This window comes from Felis catus, chromosome F2, assembly GCF_018350175.1.
Source record: "Felis catus isolate Fca126 chromosome F2, F.catus_Fca126_mat1.0, whole genome shotgun sequence".
NCBI classification, from domain to species: Eukaryota; Metazoa; Chordata; class Mammalia; order Carnivora; family Felidae; genus Felis; species Felis catus.
This window is the reverse complement of record NC_058385.1, coordinates 76,288,461-76,302,481: the sequence shown is the minus strand read 5'-3', so window position 1 is coordinate 76,302,481 and position 14,021 is coordinate 76,288,461.

Genomic DNA, 14,021 nt, shown 5'->3' with positions numbered 1-14,021 from the left:
CCAGCCTCATAGCATTGCCAGGAGGGGGGCGCTTGGTGAGAGGCTCTCACAGCAAACATCAGAAATCTTGCTGTGAAAAACACTGTGACAAGTTTTATGAAGCACTGAGGGATATTCCTGAGTTTCTTAAGAGAGGCAATTGTTCCCATAGTCATCAAAGCGCCTTGGCAAGCAAGGACAGTAAATGTCATAAAAGGGGAGGACGTTGTTGGAGCTCATAAAGGAGAAGGGTGATTATCTGGATACAGTCCTTCGTAAAACCCTTCAACAAGTAGAGGGAGGGAAACAGGGTCAGCAGAAGATGGCTCCATCATGCTTGCTAACCTAGACAAGATCAGTAGACTGAGGGACAACAGGACCATGTCTCTGTTCTAGTGATTAAAGGAAGGCCCTGGGGGAGTGGCCTGTCAATTTAGAGTCATCCCAAGACAAATTCCACGAATGGAAAACTTACTGGACTAGGGTCAAGAGATCTGGTTCTCTGGGTCTGGGTTTTTTATTTTTGCTTTTGTTTTTCTTTTTATTTGAGTTACTGCCGTGTGGCTTGAAATAATATTCAATGCATTAGTCAGGGTACTTAACTCTAGATGCTATAACAAACAGTTTCCATAATCTTGGCTTCCTAACACATTCAGTGTTTGTCTCTCCGACATCACCATGCAACGTGGGTCAGCAGAGGACTTTCTCCCTATGGTCATTCAGGGACCCAGGCTAATGGGTGTACTATTCCTAGTACATGATTCTCAAGGTCATCCTAGGTATTAATCTCCAACCACAGTTGGGAAAGAAAGGACATAGAAGACCACGTGAGATATGAGGGATCTCGGAACTTATGAACTAAAATTACACACTATGTCTTTCCACTGATGTGTAATGGTGGAATAGGGACTGAAACTCCACAGTAAAGTTTCCCATTCGCAAAAGGAGGGGAAAGGAGGCACATAATGGTGGCTGATCCATACCAAAGTAGAAATCCTGTAGAGTAGACATTGTGAGCCTTCCTTGCCCTAGCAGAGGAAGAGATTCCCAAGACTTTTATTCTGCTCTTTGGGCAGAACCAATATGTCCATTTTCCTCAGTGGCCCTAGCTTTAAACCTCTGGGGGAATCTTTCCTTCTTCATCTTCTTCTGTGAGCACTTTTAAAGTAGGTGCTGAGGAGAAGCTGTCCTTGGGGCCGCACAGTTTTTGGAGGCTGCTGTTTGCTCATGGAAAGAGAGAGGACTGAAGGTTGTTTTAAGTTTCAAATCGTCAGGGATCTTTTTAGTCTGAAATTGTGGTTTCTTTGGCAATATAATCCTCCCCAAACCGTAGCAGACTTCTGATCTTTTGGCTTCCAGTTAGTCCCGCGAGCCAATAACAATATCCCAAAATCTTTCCTGAGCATACTTTTTAAAAAAAATTTTTTTTAATGTTTATTTATTTTTGAGAAGAGAAAGACAGAGCATGAGCGGGGGGAGGAGAGAAAGAGGGAGACACAGAATCCGAAACAGGCTCCAGGCTCTGAGCTGTCAGCACAGAGCCTGACGCGGGGCTCGAACTCACGGACCGCAAGATCATGACCTGAGCTGAAGTCGGATGCTTAACCGACTGAGCCACCCAGGCGCCCCTCCTGAGCATATTTTTCAAATCTACTTCATTTTTTTGCTTCTTCATCCCCATGCCTTTCTCTCTCAGCTTCATGGTACCTGAGGCCGTTGGGGTTAAGCGGGAAGACTCCATTCTTAATCTCATCTTTGTTGCAAGGGTTGTTTGTTTGCTTATTTAGATACAAGGCTTTCTAAATCTCTCTTTCTACCATCTGGAACCTAGAGTCAGTCAGTTTTTCTGATCCTCCAAGGTCCCGCATTTTGGACTCTCTCTATTCTCTTTTATTTTTGCTTATAAACCAGCTAATGGTCCCCTGAGTACATCTTGTTTTTGTAATGCCTTGTCAAGCAGCCAATATTTGCCAAGCACTCCCAACATTCGATTTTCCACCGGAGATGAGGCCATTACTACCTTCAGATATAATCCATGTCCGACATCCTGTTCCTTGGATCCATCCCCGCAGCACATACTGAGGTAGGGTATGCTTCAGAGAAAGATAAATCCTTCCAGGTGTTCTGAGCAGGAAGGGATTTAATACAGGCAATTAGAATCTGGCTCAGTCATTGCAAGTGCTAGGGAGGAAAGGTCGGGGAATCCACTACACCCTCACCCAAACCCTAGGAGGGGGAGACAGGCAGTAAATTGCAATTGTATTTATTTATTTACAATTACGATGCACATCATCTAAGGAGTTCTGGAGTGCTCTGACAGTGTACTGCTGGGTAACCTACTGTAACCTGAGACATGAGGAATACACTCCTCTTATTTCCTTTGCTCAGGCTTCAGTGGGAGAAGAGACTAGCATTCTACATTTTCCCGACACAAGGGTATTGTGAAGATTGGCTCTTGTAAGCCATACTGATTAGATAGATTCTGGATAGCAAGAATTACAGATAACAACAAAGGATTTTGATTAAAGTACAGTATCTGGGCTCCAAACTAATCAATAGGATGTTTTATCCTCCATTACTTCCAAGATAAAATCTGAACTCTTTAGCATGACACATGAGGGTGTTCATGATCTGACTTCTTACCTCTTGTCTCTTCTGTTGTTGGGTACCACGCCCACATTCTGGAACTGTCCTACAAAGTTAATCTTCATTCTATGAACTTGGCACATGTTCTCCCTCCTCCTTGCTAGGCTGTGTCCTTGACTCAGAATGTCCTCCTGTGGATTTCCCCTCTAATCTGAAGAGATATTTAAAAATATTTTGAACAAAGTCAAGTTGGACATCAAACTTATAAAAAATTGTTTGATGTAGTAAAAATAGTGCTGTGGGATCAATTTATTTCACTGGCTTCACTGGTGAATTCTACAAACATTTAAGGGGAAAAAAATGATACTAATTCTTCCTAATCTCCTCTAGAAAATAAAGCAGAGAGGGGCTCCCACGTGGCTCAGTCAGTTAAGTGTCCGACTTTGTACCAGGTCATGATTTCACAGTTTGTGGGTGCAAGTCCCGCATCAGGCTGTATGCTGACAGCTCAGAGCCTGGAGCCTGCTTTGGATTCTGTGTCTCCCTCTCCCTCTGCCCCTCCCCTGCTCATGCTCTGTCTCTCTCTGTCTTTCAAAAATAAATAAACGTTAAAAAATTTTAAAGAAAGCAGAGAGAACATTCCTAACTCATTCTACAAGGGCAAAACTACCCTAATGCCAAAATCAATTTAAGAAATTACAACCAAAGAGAGCTATAGCTCAATATCTCTCATGAACATAGATATAAAAATCTTCAACAACATATTAGCAAACAGTATCCCATAATGTATGAACAGAATTATATACCACGACCAAGTGGGATTTCTTTCAGGTTTTATGTCTCAAAAACAATCAATGTCAACCACCATACCACCAGGCTAAAGTGGAAACTCATATGACCACATTAATTTATGCAGGAAAAACTTTTGATGGTACCCATTCGTGATGAAAACTCTCAGCGATCTAGGAACAAAACGGAACTTCCTCAACTCGATCATGAACGACTGCAAACACCTACAGCTAACATTTTACATAATGGTGTGAAACTAGATGCTTCTTCTCTAGATTGGGAACAAGGCAAGCCAGCCTCTCTTGCCTCTCCCATTCAGCCTCACACCAGACTTGCTAGAGCTGGCAGTGCAGGCTAGTGCAATAAGACAAAACAGATGGGAAGAAAAGGAAATCGAAGGTACACAGATTGAGAAGGAAGAAATAAAACTGGCTTTGTTCACGGATACCATGTTCGTTGATGTAGAAACTGTTTAAAATAGCAAAAAAAAAAAAATCCTGGAAATAATAAGTGATTGCAGCAAGGTTGCAGGATACAGATTAATATAAAAAGTGAATGGCTTTCCTACGTACTAACATTGACCAATGGGAATTTATAATTGAAAAGATTAGGATTTATAGTAGCAACGGCAGAATGAGGTACCGGGGTATATACAAAACCTGTGTGTGGAAAACTACGAAACGGTGATGAAAGAAATCAAAGAAGATCTAAATAAATGGAGAGATATTCCATATTCGTAGGGAAGACTCAATATTAACATGTTAACGCAATGTTAAGATGTCAATTCTTTACAACTTGTTCTGTAGATCAACACAACCTAATAAAAATGTCAGTAAGATATTTTGTAGATTGTCAATGAAATGATTCCAACATGGAATAGGCAACAGACCAAAGGCAACGTGGAAAGGCAACAGACCAAAAATTTTCAACAAAATACTCAAGACAAAGAGAAAATATGGTGGACAAAGAATACCTAATTTCAAGGCTAACTACAAAGCTGCAGTGATCAAAGAGCATGGTATTGGTGAAAGGTTGACACGTTAGTCAACAGAACAGAGTAGAGCCAGAAATGCACCAACACAAATGTAGTTAACTGATCTTTGACAAAGGAGCAAGGGGAAATCAATGGAGACGGGATAATCATTTCGAGAAATGGTGCTGGAAAAATTGGATGTTTACATGCAAAAGAATAATAACAACATACAAATAGGTCTTACATCTTTCATAAAAATAAACTCAAAATGGATCATAGAACTAAATGTAAATGCAAAACTATAAAACTTCTAGAAGGACGTATGGGAATCTACATTTACTTTGCTCTGTGGAAGACACCGTTAAGATTTTGAAAAGCCAAGCCATGTACTTATAAAGCACCTAACGCATAAAGGATTTATATCCAAAACATACAAATAACTCATAACTCAACAATGCAAAAACAAACAACTTAATAAATGGGCAAACGACTCAATAGCTAAAGAACAAACAACCCAATTAAAAAAACGGACAAAGGATTTGAGTAGACATTTCTCCAAAGAAGGTATACAAATGGCCAACCAGCACATAAAAAGATGACCCACATCATTAATCATTAGGGAAATATAAATCAAAACCATAGTGACGTACCATCTCACACTTGTTAGGATGGGTACTATCAACAAATGGAAAATAACAAGTATTGGACAGGATGGGGAGATATTAGAACCCTTGTGCACTGTTGACGGACATGAAAGGGGCGCAGTCAGTATGAAAAACAGTATGGAAGCTCCTTACTACATAAAATATAGAATTACCATATGATCTAGCAATTCCACTTCTGGGTATATACCCCAAAATATTGGAAGCAGAGACTTGAAGAGATATACACTCATGTTTATTAAAGCATTATCTGCAATAGCCAAAAGGTGGAAGCAATCCAAATGCCCATTAATAGATGAATGGGTTAAAAAAAATAGTACAGACACGAAATGAAATATTATTCAGCCTTAAAGAGGAAAGAAATTCTGACATACATTACACTATGTATTAACCTTAAAGACTTATGCTTTATTAACCTTAGTTTCTGCTGAGTGACATAAGCTAGACATAAAAATACATACAAGGATATTCTATGGTTCCACATATATGTGGTTCCTGAAATAGTCAAATTCACAGAGACAGAAAATAGATTGATGGTTACTGGAGGCTGCGGGGAGGAGGGATTGCAGAGATACTGTTAAATGGGTGAAGAGCTTTGTTTTGGGTGGTGAAAAACGTTTTGGAGATGGATATTGGTAATGGCTGCACAAGAATGTGAATGTACACTGAAAAAAATGGTTAAAATAGTAAACTTTATGTCATGCATATTTTACCACGGTTCTTAAAAAGGGCAAAAGATCTGAACGTACTTCACCAAAGAAGATACACAGAAGGCAAATAAACACGTGGGAAAATTGTCAACGTCATCTGTCATTAGCAAATTACAAATCAAATCAATAATCAGACACTATTACACACCTATTAGAGCGATTAAAACTTAAAACAATAGGGTAGCACTAACCAGTATACCTACCACTCTGATCTTGGCTGCTAATACCATTGTCTAGTTGAACCAAGGTTCCCCAGGGCAAGAGGTGATTCTAAGACTGGAGCATGAAATATACAAGACAAGCCTTGTAGTGCCATGAAGTGTTTCTTGAAAAGTCACAACGATGGAGGGGATTCTATCAAAAGGATGTAGGAGCCAACTGAAGGAACTCCCAATGGCCAAAGCTGGGGCAATTCAAGCAAAAAATTAAAGTGCCATTGGGATTAAAACCCAAATTGCAAATTAAATATTCATGGGTCATACTGATATAAATAAATGGTTGAATAAATAAATAAGTGGGGGAGAATAGACAATTCTTCAGTGCAAACGAATTCCAAATAATTTATGTAGATGCTCTGCCCTCAAGGAGTAGAGCGCAGTGCCCCCCTCCTTAAATGGCTTTCTTCTTAAAAGTACAAAATGGAAAGGGGGAAAAGAGAGTAACTTTGCAGTTGTAAGCCTGACAAACACTAGCTCAGCCAGAAGATCAAGGTTAACATTAAAAGTGATGTCATGTTGCTAGTGTGTAACCTTGATATAATATAAAATTGGCACTTTTCCTCTTTAGCATTTCTTCCAAAAACCCATAACCAAGATGTAATCATAGGAAAAATATCAAACAAATTCCAGTTAAAGGACATCCTACAAAATACCTGATCAGTATTCATCAAAACTGTCATGGTCATTAAAGACAAGGAACATCCAAGAAACTGTCACAGCCAAGAGGTGCCTCAGGAGACATGATGAGCAAGAGTAATGTGGGATCCTGCATGGGATCCTGGAAGAGAAAAAGTTCATTAGGTCAGACCCACAATTATGTGGTCAATTAATCTTCAACAAAACAGGAAGGGATATCCAAGGAGAAAAAGACAGTCTCTTCAACAGATGATATGGAGAAAACTGGACAGTGACACCACACACACAAGTAAATTCAAAATGGATGAAGGACCTAAATGTGAGACCCAAAACCATCCTAGAAAAGAGCACAGGCAGTAACTTTTTTGACATTGGCCATAGCAACTTCTTTCTAGATTATGTCTCCAATGGCAAGGAAAACAAAGGCAAAAATAAACTATTGGGACTTCATCAAATAAAAAGCTTCTTCACAGTGAAGGAAATAATCAACAAAATTAAAAGGCAACCTACGGAATGGGAGAAGATATTTGCAAATGACATATTTGATAAAGGGTTAGCATCTAAAATATGTAAAAAACTTATACAACTCAACACTCAAAACCACAAATAACCCAATAAAAAAAATGGGAAGACAACATGGACAGACATTTCTCCTAAGAAGACATCCAGATGGCCAACAGACACATGAAAAGATGCTCAACATCACTAGTGGTCAGGGAAATGCAAATCAAAGCTGCAAAGAAATATCACCTCACACCCGTCAGAACGGCTCAGATCAACAACACAAGAAACAACAGGTGTTGGTGAGGAGTGGACAAAATGGAACACTTACGCACTGTTTGGCGGGAATGGAAATTCATGCAGCCACTATGGAAGACAGTAGGGAGAGTACTCAAAAAGTTAAAATGAGAATGATCCACGGGGCACCTGGGTGGCTCAGTTGGTTGAATGTCTGACTCTTGATTTTTGACTCGGGTCATGATCTCACAGTTTGTGGGATCGGCCCCTGTGTATGCCTCTGCCCCGACAGCATGGAGCCTGCTTGCGATATTCTCTCCCTCTCTCTCTGCCCCTCTCCCACTTGTGCATACATTCTCGCTCTCTCTGTCTCTCTGTCTCTCTCTCTCAAAATAGATAAACATTTTTAAAAAATCAAAAAATGATCCAGCAATTGTATTACTGAGTATCTATCCAAAGAATACAGGAACATTAATTCAAAGGGATATTTGCACCCCTCTGTTTACAGCAGCATTATTTACAATAGCCAAATTATGGAAGTAACCCAGTGTCCATCAACAGATGAATGGATAAAGAAAAGGTGGTGTATGTATGTATGTATGTATGTATATTTGTACATATGTATATATACAATGAAATATTATTCGGCCATAAAAAAGAATGAAATCTTGCCATTTGCCATGACATGGATGGAGTTAGACAGTATTATGCTAAGTGAAATAAGTCACTCAGAGAAAGACAAATATCATATGATTTCACTCATGTGGAATTTAAGAAACAAAACAAACATGTAAAGGGAAAAAGGAAGAGACTGAGAAATCAAGAAACAGACTCTTAACTATAGACAAACTGAGGTTGGGGAGGGAATGGGTAATATAGGTGATAGGGATTACCTCACTTGTGATGAGCAGCGGGTGATGAATGAAATTGCTGAATCACTATATTGTACACCTGAAACTAATATAACACTGTGTGTTAAATAACTGGAATCAAAATAAGAACTTAAATAAACACCACACGAAATGATTATTGATACAACGGCAAAAAAAAAAAAAACCCTAAGAAATCTAAATAAGGTGTGGACTTTAGTCAATGATAATGTAAAAACATTGGTTTAATTGTAACAAATGTAATATCACTAATGTAATGCATTAGTAGTAGGGAAACTGAATGTAGGGTATGTGGGAACTTTCCATATTATCTTCACAATTTTTCTGTAAATCTAAAAGTGTTCTAAATTTAAAATTGTAATTAAAATGTGAAAAATGCGGGTTCCTGGCTTGCTCAGTCGGTTGAGACTCCTGATTGGGCTCAGGTCATGATTTCGGGGTCATGGGATAGAGCCCCCGTGTTACATTCTGCACTGGGCACGGAGCCTACTTAAGACTCTCTCTCCATCTTTCTCTCTGCTACTTTGTCACTTGTTCTCTGTCTGTCTCTCACAAAAACTTTCAAAAATTAAAAAGTGAAAAGTAGCTTATATTTGACAAGTTACACAATAAATAAAGTTGAAGACAATCAAATTGCCGGAATAGATTACTATAAATATTTTCATGAACATTCGGAAAACAGAAAGATCTTTTGTTTAATCATTTAGAAAACCAAGATGTATAATAGAAAAATGGGCAGAATAGGAGAAACACATATGGCCAGAAAACACATAGAAAAATACTCAACTTCTCTAACTACTGAAGAAGTTCAAATGGAAATGAGTTAACATTTTTCACCTCTCAGTTTGGCAAAGATGAAATATTGATAAATCCTGGGCTGGGAAGATATATGGAGAGACGCACTTTCATACATTGTTGATGGGGGATGAGTTGGTTAAGACTTTTTAGAAGGAAATGTGACAATAGCCATCAAACTTTAAAATGTCCTCTTGGCGAATTCTGCTTCTCTGAAAACATTCCAAATAGAGATTCATTCTTGGGCACAAATATGTGAATTCTAGATATTAACTAGAAATTTATTTTTAACGTTGGAAAGTGGAAACAACCTAAATGCCCGATCAAAGGGAAGTGGTTGTCTCATATGAGGACTTTAAGAGACGAAACAGATGAACATAAAGGAAGGGAAACAAAAATAATATAAATAATAAATAATATAAAATATTATAAATAAAATAAATAAAATAATATAATAAAATAATATAATAAAATAATATAATAAAATAATAAAATAAATAATATAAAATAATAATAATAAATAAAATAATATAAAATAATAAATAATATAAAAACAGGGAGGGGGACAAAACAGAAAAGGCTCTTAAATATGGAGAAAAAACAGAGGGTTCCTGGACGGGTTGTGGGAGGGGGGTGGGCTAAATGGGGAAGGGGCATTAAGGAATCTACTCCTGAAATCATTGTTGCACTAGATGCTAACTAATTCGGGGGTAAATTTTTAAAAATTAAATTAAAAAAATAAAATAAAAAATAAAACACACATACACACACTCACACACACACGCGCGCAAAGGGAAGTGGTTCTACAAACCATGGCATGTTCGAGAAAAACTCTGCATCTGAGAAAAAGGAGTCAGGCACTGCATGGAACTATGGCTAAGTCTTATTTTAAGACAGAGCAGCAATTTATAGACTGACAACTATGTTGTTATCTCCTGTGTATGCACACACAGATTGTGGGTGTTTGAGGGCCAGGAGAAAGACTACGAGAACATACAACAACAAGTTAAATCTGTCCCATCGGGGAGGGAACAGGGTCCAAGGGACTTTCTTGCCCTTTGCTATGTATTTTCGTATGGCTGGACATTCCCCCAATGAAAATGTACTCATGTTTCTCGTGATACTAAGAATAAAGACAAATGAGAAGAAAGACAAAAAGCACGTAGGCCAGACCATGGTGATTTCATTCTCTCTGAAGTTACCTGGAAGCCTCTCCTATTCCCTCAGACCTTCCTGCCCCAGGTTTTAGAAGCCACCAAGGTCTGAAGCACAGCCTGCCTTTGTTCTCATGGCTTACTGGGAGGGTTGACCGTTCACCTCTCAAAAGTATATCTCGGGGACCAATAGCGATAACCCCCGTATAAAGCCAGTGTCGCTCAGGATCCAGAGATTTGTACATATGGGAGCTCACACGCCCATACATACATTCAGAGGAACCCACAAGGTATATGCATTATTAACATACCTCCTGCTGATGACATGCCTCGGCGTGCTAGCAACGGTAACACAAACCACAGCGCACTGTCAGAGCTTTCAGAAGATCCACAATTATCAAGAGACTGTTTACGGGACAAGTTTTCTTTCTGCCCACACAGGATTTGTTGACGGCTTCCTTCTGTTACAGCTCATTGTATCAACAGAGTGATTTTTCTACGGTGCCATGTGGGATGTATCAGTCAGCTAATGCTACAAAATAACGCCACCCCACCCCATAGCTCTGTGGCTTAAAACTACAGGCGCTGATGTTTCCCACGAGCCTGTGGGTCAGCCGGGCCGTTCTGCTAACCCAGCCAGGCTTGGCTCATCTTGGCTGGGCTCACTCCTGTGTCTGCGGTCAGCGGACCTGTCCCACGGAGACCGTGGATTTAGGATAGAGAAGCCAGTTTTTGCAACTGAAAGTACAGGTAACTCACTTACAGGAGCAACCGATAATCTTTTGGTATAAATTGTGTTCCAAGCAATTACTTGGCCCATGCAATCCTAATCTACAAGGTTTTCAGGTAGAATGATCCAGCTCTGCTCATTTTTCTTACATCCCTCCAGAAAGCCAGCTGGCAGAAACAGGAGCCTTTGCCCGAATAAAGTTTTCCAACATCCCAAGGGCCATAGAAAGTCACGTGGATGTGCGCTTCTTTGAGAATGGGAGGGAGCCGCAAGTTACCGGGCAAAGGTCGTAGACAGAGGGAGGTTGTTACATAGGCCTTGGATGCTGCAGAAACATAGGATTCGCAGGAACTTCTCCCAAGGATTCGAGAGATAATCCTGGAGAACAGCTCTGTCTCCGATCACCTGCAAAGTCTAAGTGAAAGAGGCTTTACTACCCAACGCAGAGCCTGCTACGGAGAAAGGCATAGATAAATGTTTGTGACTTGAACTTAAGGCTGAGTCTGAATAGGGTCTGTTTGGGGGCCAAGTGTTTTTTTTTTTTTTTAATTTGAAAAAGATGCATAAAAGAAGCATCCAGGAATATATGCACACCCCCACAGCGCTGAGTGTCTGTGCAGCGGAGATGGGTGTAGGAAGGGTCTAGACTGGTGTGTCAAGTCTTACTGCCCAAAGGCGATCTCCATCTTTCCAGCCACTTGCCAAACAGGTTTTCCCCTTACCAGACCACGTGTTCTTTGACAAGTCACAGGACCTCTCAGGGAGGTCCTTTTACTCTAAAACGAGGTGTGTGGAAAGGACCGAAGGCTCCCCAAGTTCACTGCAAAACACTTTGTTCGCCGCAAAACACTTTCTGTGACAAACGTTTGCATGAAAGGAATTAAAATATTGCTCTGCTCAGATTAAGTGGTCCTTGAGAAAACTTGGTGGATTCCAGCTGGTCCTCAAAGCGTGCCTGGAAGTATCTGGACCAGATGGTGTTTACATGCTCTCGGAACACTGAGAATTACAGAAATGACGTGCTAGATCGGACTCTTATCTGCCAGTTTACCTCCTACAAAAATTTCTGCTGACCTGCAGGGAAATGAGAAAATCAGGGCCAAATCAGGATAGTTCTTGAGAATGGCACTCCCAACCCTGAAGTTGTGCAGTGCACAACCTGTACAGTCATTCACGGCTGTTCTCAATGGGTTGCGCATTTGTCTAAGGCCCTCCCCTTGCCTGTTTTGCAGGGAATGTCCTTTATCTGATGTTGAGGTCTTTCTACTTTGGGGGGCTTTTGAAAGAATGCCGAATAGGCTTTCTCTGTGATATTGTATGGAAGAGTTTTTTAACTGTTTGGTTTTTTTTTGATGTTCTCAATTTACAAAACACAGAATTGGCCACCCTATGTTTGTCTTCAAAATATTCTCCAAAAGTTTACTGATACATTGAATTCCAAATTCTGGGAACCGATGGGTGGGAAATGGGACCCCTTCCTTTCCACGGTGTCCCTAGTGGAGGGTGCTCAGGCTGCAGACACCTGGACCGTGAAGTGTCTGTAAGTGGAACAGGAACCAGACTGGCTCTTGTGTGTACTTCCAGAACAATCGTGGGGTGGGGATATATTTAGAGTAAAAAGATCTTTACCCTGAAGGGCGGAGTCTTGATTCTGATTCTAGCCTTGCCACTTAGTAGGCCATGTAACTGGTCCTCAGTTTACAAATCAAAACAGGAAAAGACCAGCTTCTACTACACAGGTATGGCGAGGGTCAAACTGATGAATGTAAGTGCCCATTGAAACTTAAAACATCCTAGAAATGTGAGTTAAGACCCAACTGTTAAAAATAGCAATGCTGATAGTGTTGAGATCGTTACTATTTGGGTCCTTCCTGTGGGCTCCAGGGTCACCTGCGGCGGGAGGCCCCTGGGGAGCCGCTCTCCACTGAGCCATATCTGTCTCTGAGACCCACTCTGTGCCCTTGTACCTCCTTCTGCAAAGTCAAATGTTAATATGCCCAGCTCCTTTGTGCTCCTTGTTAATAGAAGTCCTTGTCTTTCAACAGTGGCCTTGCTCGCTGTCATCAGAAAGGGACATGCGGGGCCGTTTTGCGTTACTCCGAGTGACAGGCGGAAAGCGCGTCCCTCCCCTCCCTAGCCTTGGATTTGAGTGGGAAGAGCTCAAAACATGAGCTTCAGGACCTGTCCCCACAGCTCCATCCTGCATCTCACGATGGCCCAGGACACGTATGCCAGACAAATGAATGAAACGAATGATGGTGGTGGTGATGACCAAGACCGCTTTGTGCTGGGACTTCTCTGCTAATTCACTTACTTCTTACCCCAGCTCTATGAGGCAGGAACTTCATTATCCCCATGTTACAGGTGAGGAAATGAGATGTCATGAGATCCAAAGCTAAGAAGCTTTGGAGCTGAGATTTCAACACAAACATTCTCTGGGTCCCAAATGTGAGCATTCGGAGCCATTCAACTATGATGCTGCCTCATTAAAAGAGAGAGAGAGAGAGAGAGAGCAAGGATTTTGAAGTGGATGGATTGCACATCCCCTCTCTTAATCCCGATCCTGCCTCATCAAATATCTCACAGTACCCTGAACGTATTTCCTCCCTCACATCCCCTAGTCTTTGTACATTCCTTTCCCTTCGTCCAGAGATCAGTCCAATTTCACTTGGGTGAATTCTGACCCTTTTCATGACTCAGCTCAAAGTCCTTTCCTCCAGAGAACCAGAACAGCCTTCCAAGAACACTTCTTCCTCTGGGTGCCCACATCCTCCTGAGATTTGGGTCTTACAGCTCAACACAGCGCCCTGTCATGCCTGCTCCTATATCCGGGGGATGTTTGTCATTCCCAGACTTGGAGCCAGGCTCCCTGAAATCACATCCTGGCTCTACCACCTGCTGGCAGTGTGACCTTGGGGAGCTGACCTGAACTCCTTTGCCTCAGTGTTTTTATCTGTGAAATGGGGCTGATAACGTCCTGAGACGTAGATGAGCCCATTTCAGTAAAGGACTTGAAACAGTGTCTGGAACATCGCAAGGGTTTCACACCTATTCACCACTAAACTCCAAACTCTTCAGAGCTGAAACCACATCTTTTTCTTCAGTCCCCAGTGTTGGCATAGTATCTGGCATCTAGGCGCTCCATGAATATTTGTGGACTA